The sequence below is a fragment of the Piliocolobus tephrosceles genome, chromosome 1 (assembly GCF_002776525.5).
Source record: "Piliocolobus tephrosceles isolate RC106 chromosome 1, ASM277652v3, whole genome shotgun sequence".
NCBI classification, from domain to species: domain Eukaryota; kingdom Metazoa; phylum Chordata; class Mammalia; order Primates; family Cercopithecidae; genus Piliocolobus; species Piliocolobus tephrosceles.
The window spans coordinates 178102781-178109357 of record NC_045434.1 but is presented as its reverse complement, the minus strand read 5'-3'; the positions used below and the strand labels follow the sequence as shown (position 1 = coordinate 178109357).

At 39.7% G+C, this 6577-nt stretch overlaps 1 pseudogene; it reads right to left on the bottom strand.

The window, feature by feature from the left end:
- Nucleotides 1-233: 233 nt before the first annotated feature.
- LOC111548662 lies at nt 234-4501 on the bottom strand (annotated as a pseudogene).
- Between the last annotated feature and the right edge of the window lie 2076 nt (nt 4502-6577).

Below are 6577 nucleotides of genomic sequence, written 5' to 3'. Positions count from 1 at the left end.
TTAAAATTATATTTTCAAAAATATGTATTTTTTCATATTTACAACCTTTAATATATATTTTCCATTTATTGTTTTTTTAATTTTGCTTCCCATTTTGAAATAACCTTTAAGTTAGATTAAAAACATTTTTTAAAATAAAGAGCGTATTTTAAAAGTCTTTTTATAATTTTTAAATTAAAAACATATTTTATTTGGAAATAAGCTATATATTTAATGAGTACTTATTATTTAATTTAACATAAGGAATTACTTTCTTCCTCTGCTGATGTCAATTTGAATGTTGGCAGTTTCCAAGGAGGAAGTTGAGGGTTTTGGTGAAGACTGTCATCCATCTCCAACGCTAAGCCTAAAATAACTATTTAGGATAGCATCGCAAAAGGAACGCAGGTTGGAGAGAGATTCCAAATGTTCTTGTAACTGAACTTTAGGAAAGTGCACTTTATGCAGAGGTGCAAGGAAACCAAACACATAGGTAACCACAGTAGAACGCGTATCTCCAAGGAAAAGCTGAGATGTTCACAATCTATCTGCCAAAAGATTTAAGCACTTCTTAACATCTGTATATCCACGATTCCACTTCTCACAGGCGGTAAAGGAGAGGCTCTCCTCTGGTCAGGAGAATCCGATCAGTGCTCCTGCAGACATTTTTCCAGGCAGGATCAAACCCAAGGGAAAAGGAATCAATGAAGCAAACCAACACCATGGCTTTGTCACAGCAAAGTAATTGTTGCTTTCCCACCCAGAATGCGTGAAGCGCTAGAGGAGGCAGCTTCTATTCAAAGAGAGCAGTGAAAGCCAGTGTGTCTACCTTTTGTTTGGCTGGAAATTCATAATAAACATTATATTTCTGTTTTCCTTAAAAGTTGAATATTTTTGCCAGCTAAGAAACAATGTTGTCTTCAGTTGTCAAAATTGATATATCTTCCCTTGAACCTCTCCAGTGGCTTATCTATGACATTAACTTTCTTTTCTTTTCTTTTCTTCTTTTTTTTTTTTTTTTTGGAGGCAGAGTCTCCCTCTATCACACAGGCTGAATGAAGTGCAGTGTAACGATCGCTGCTCACTGCAACTTCCACCTCCTGGGCTCAAGGGATCCTCCCACTTCAGCCTCCAGAATAGCTGGGACCATTGGCACAAGCCACCACACCGGGCAATTTTTCTGTATTTTTAGTAGAGATGGGTTTTGCCATGTTGCCCAAGCTAGTTTCAAACTCCTGAGCTCAAGCAATCCGCCGTCTGGGCTTCCCAAAGTGCTAGGAGCCACCACGCCTGGCCCAACGTCAACTTTCAAGCGTTCACCAGATAATTTGGCATAAGCCATCATCACCACATACTCGCTGTGTACCAACAGGAGCACCTAGCCGCCTCCCAGCCACTGAGCTCCAAGGAGCCGCCATCTTGACAGGGCTGATGGTTGCTGCTCTTAAGTCTCTTTTAATCAACAGAATGGCTTTTTTTTTTTCATTCCTTGTGTCATTTAGTTTTAGTTTTATGCCATTTATTCATTGAAGAAACTGGGTAATTTGTCACTTGTGATTTCCCACATCCTGGACTTGAATTTGTAACCTTGGGATGTCATTTAATATATTTCTCTATTCTCCGTGTAAACTGATACTATATTTCTCAGAGTTCTCCAAAGAAACAGAAACAATAGAATATAAGGAAATATAAGAGGAAATTTATTATGGGAATTGGCTCATGTGATTATGGAGGACAAAAAGTCCCAAAATATGTCATCTGCAAGCTGGAGAACCAGGAACGCTGGTGGGTGGTAATTCAGTCTCAGTCTGAATGTCAGAAAACCGGGAGTGGGGAAGGTAAGGGGAATGGGGGAGGATGAGTGTCACAGATCACACACATTTCTTTTTCTTATAAATTACCCAGTCTGTGGTATTCTGTTACAGCAACACAAATGGACTAAAACACACTGAAGATCTTGGTTCCTAGTGGCATTTGCTTTATCCCATTATATAAATATAATACTTTTGAGATACCAATACCAGTATTATTACCAGCAATAGGTTTACTGAATACTGCTTAAGATTTCTTTTTTTTTTTTTCTTTTGAGGTGGAGTCTCGCTCTGTCACCCAGGCTGGAGTGCAGTGGTGCGATCTCGACTCACTGCAAGCTCCACCTCCCGGGTTCATGTCATTCTCCTGCCTCAGCCTCCCGAGTAGCTGGGACTACAGATGCCCGCCACCGCGCCCGGCTAATTTTTTTGTATTTTTAGTAGAGACAGGGTTTCACCGTGTTAGCCAGGATGGTCTCGATCTCCTGACCTCGTGATCCGCCCGCCTCGGCCTCCCAAAGTGCTGGGATTACAGGCGTGAGCCACCGCGCCCGGCAAGATTTCTTTATATTTGTTTTGTTCACATATATCTCACTATATATTGTACAGCCTATATACACTGTCCCACTGTACGCTGTACGCAATTATACTGTTTCAAAATTAGGTGAAAGAATTCTCTGTGTGATTATGACACAGCTTGATAGACCAATGGGTTTTCATTCAGTTTTTTATAGTGATTACTTTTTTGTAAAATTTATTTTAAATTTCGTATATATTTTTATCAAAACTATAAAACAAGGCACATCAGAAAGTTATAGTTTACATCCCTATCCTTTTTCCAATAGGTAATTATTTCTATTAGTTTTTATTTTAATACCTTTAAATTTTGAAACTGGAAGCCAATATATATGCATATGCTTTATTTTTATTCCATTCATACACAAAAAAATGCAATACTGTTAATACTCTTCTGTATGTTACTTTTTCTCATTTTCATTCTCTAACAATTTATATTCTTTTTTTTTTTTTTTTTTTTTGAGATGGAGTCTCGCTCTGTTGCCCAGGCTGCAGTGCAAAGGCACTATCTCTACTCACTGCAACCTCCGCCTCCCAGGCTCAAGCAATTCTCCTGCCTCAGCCTCCCAAGTAGCTGGAATTACAGGCGCCCATTGTGATGCCTGGCTAATGTTTGTATTTTTAGTAGAGACACGGTTTCACCATGTTGGCCAGGCTGGTCTCAAACTCCTGACCTCAAATGATCCGCCCACCTCAGCCTCCCAAAGTGCTGGGATTACAGGCATGAGCCACCGTGCCTGGCCTTATAAAGATATTCTTAATTTTTTTTTTTTTTAGCAGCTGAATAGTAGTTCAGTGCATGTATGTACCATTCATTGTCTATTCACCCATCCTCTGCAGATAGAGATGTGGACTGCTTATAGTCTTTCATGATTACAAAATGTGCTGTAATAAATAGCCTTGAGCAGTCATCCTTTTGTGGTTTTGGCATTGTATTCTCAGATGCAGATACTTGAAAGAAGGGTTGCTTGGGCAGAGTAAATACATACGTAATGTTGCTAGATGTTGTCAAATCCCCTGCATAGTTGTACCATTTACATCTCCATCAACAATACAGGAAAGTACCTATTTCTCCACTGTTCCATCAACTCGGAGTGTCAAGTTTGGGATTTTTGCAAAACTGATAGATGAGCAATGGTATCTCCGTTTAGTTTTAATGTGCATCTCTTTTATTATTTCTCTTAATATGAGCAAAGTGAACATCTTTTCATATATTTAAGAGCCATTTTCATTTGTTTTTCTGTAATTTCCCCATTTTTCTAACAGGTTGTCAGAATAGGATTTTACATATTAGGGATGTTGGTATTTTGTGATATAAGTTACAAGTATTTGGTCTCAATTGTTTATTTAACTTTTGACTTTCCATACAGTATTTTGCACATACAATTTTAAGAATATTTAAGTAGACAAAGTTACCCATTTTTCCTTTATTAAATCTGAATATGGAATCACAGTTAGGAAAGTCCTCGTCATTTCCAGATTGTGAAAAAATTAACCTATAGTTTTCTCTAATTTTTAAATCATATATATATATTTTGACAATGAATACCTAAGAAGTTTTTCTCTAATATTTTATGACTTTACTATTTTTATATTTAGATATTGACCAATTTGGAATTTATCCTAATATAAAGAATGAGGAATTAATCCAATTTTACCTTTATCCACATGATTATCAGTCATCCCAACACCATTTGTGTTAGGTCATTCTTGGATTGCTATAAAGCAATATCTGATACTGCGTAATTTATTCTTATTTTTACTATTTTTGAGATGGGGTCTTGCTGTATCACCCAGGCTGGAGTGCAGTGGCACGATCTTGGCTCACTGCAACCTCTGCCTCCTGGGCTCAAGCAAATCCTCCCACCTCAGCCTCCCGAGTAGCTGGGATTACAGGCCCCCGCCACCACACCTAGATAATTTTTGTATTTTTTGTACATAGAGATGGGGTTTCACCATGTTGCCCAGGCTGGTCCCGAACTCCTGAGCCTAAGTGATCCACCTGCCTCAGCCTCCCAAAGTGCTGGAATTGCAGGCGTGAGCCACAGTGCCTGGCCTCTCATCTGCTGGTTTCTGACGGTTTTTTCACTTCATCCCACGGAGACCAGGAAATAAGTCCTGCTGGTCTCCTCCATCGTCGTGCTAGTCAAACTGTGGTTACAGACTGGTGCCAGTCCATGAACTGTGGCTACCAGGTGCAACAAGGTGGATGCTTGCTCCAAAATATAAATCAATGCATTAATTCTTTCACAGAGAAAAATATGCTTTTTTTTTTTTTTTTTAATAAAAAGGCAGTGGAGTCTAAATATGTGCTCAGTGACACAAGAGAATGGCTACTTTGAGTAGCACTGATCTAAACATTACAGTCAATATGGAAACTTACAAATATATATAAAACTTGGAATTTCAATACTGGAAAATACACTTTTTGAAGTGCACATGGAATGTGCATAAAAGTAGATATTTTAGGCCAAAAGAAAAAACCTCAAATACAAATCATACAAATAGCATTTTCTGACTACAATGCAATAAAGCTAGAAACTGATAATAATAATACAGTTTCTACCACTGGGAAGATTTTAGAAATGCACAAATTTTAAAATAATTCCCACAATAAATGGAAAATAAAAAGTTTAGAATTACTGAAAATGATAAGCCGGGTGAGGTGCCTCACGCCTGTAATCCCAGCACTTTGGGAGGCTGAGGCGGCCGAATCACCTGAGGTCAGGATTTTGAGACAGGCCTGGCCAACATGGCAAAACTCCGTCTCTACTGAAAATACAAAAATTAGGGTGGGCGCGGTGGCTCACATCTGTAATCCCAGCACTTTGGGAGGCCAAGGCGGGCGGATCATGAGATCAGGAAATCGAGACCATCTTGGCTAACACCGTGAAACCCCGTCTCTATTAAAAAAAAAAAAAAAAAAAAGTAACCGAGCGTGATGGTGGGCGCCTGTAGTCCCAGCTACATGACAGGCTGAGGCCGGAGAATGGCGTGAACTCGGGAGGCGGAGCTTGCAGTGAGCCGAGATGGCGCCACTGCACTCCAGCCTGGGAGATGGAGCGAGACTCAGTCTCAAAAAAAAAAAAAAAAAAAAAAATAGATGATTTAATATCAGAAAGATATCAATCCAATTCTAAGTTAAAATTTACAAACTACATGTGATTTCTATTTACAGGTCCAGTTTTTTAAATTTTCTGGAACCAGAGAAATTGATTATAAAATTCTTTTGGAAAATAAATAGGGCCCAGGTGCAGGGTGGGTCATGCCTGTAATCCCTGCTTTTTGGGAGGCCAAGGAGGGTGGATTGCTTGAGCCCCGGAGTTCAAATCAGCCTAGGCAAAAGGGCACAACCCCATTGTCACCAAAAATACAAAAAATTAGCTGGGAGTGGTGGCTCACGCCTGTAATCCCAGCACTTTGAGAGGCTGAGGTGGGTGGGGTGGATCACAAGGTCGGGAGATCCAGACCATCCTGGCTAACATGGTGAAACCCCGTCTCTACTAAAAATGCAAAAAATTAGCTGGGCACGGTGGCAGGCGCCTGTGGTCCCAGCTACTCAGGAGGCTGAGGCAGGAGAATGGCGTGAACCCGGGAGGCGGAGCTTGCAGTGAGCCGAGATCGCGCCACTGCACTCCAGCCGGCGACAGAGCAAGACTCCGTCTCAAAAAATAAATAAATAAAATAAAATAAAATAAAATAAAATAAAATCTCTTTGATGTAGTATAGGCGAGCCCCCAAATTGATGCTTAGCCCAGGAGGGTTCTTGGCTTTCCCCAGGAAAAAATTCAAGGACAAGAAGGTAGTCTTAGACAGCAATTTTTATTGAATAATACTGCTCCTCTTGGAGCAAAGCTAATTCATAGGCAGTGTGCCTGAAGTCAGCAACTTATGGGTTGTTGGCAGTTGTATTTATACTCACTTATACCCACTTTTGATCACATGCAAATTAAGGGGTGGACTAATGCCAATTGAGGAGCAGTTTATTTAGAACTTTCTAGGAAAGGGGAGGTAACTTCCAGGTCATTTCCATGGCATTTGTAAGCTGTCATGGCACTAGTATAAATGTCTTATGCTAATGAGAAATGAGGGCAGCTAGGGATCGTTTTAGTCCTCATCTGCTTGTTTCTTTTCTTTCTTTCTTCCTTTCTTTCTTTCTTTCTTTCTTTCTTTCTTTCTTTCTTTCTTTCTTTCTTTCTTTCTTTCTTTCT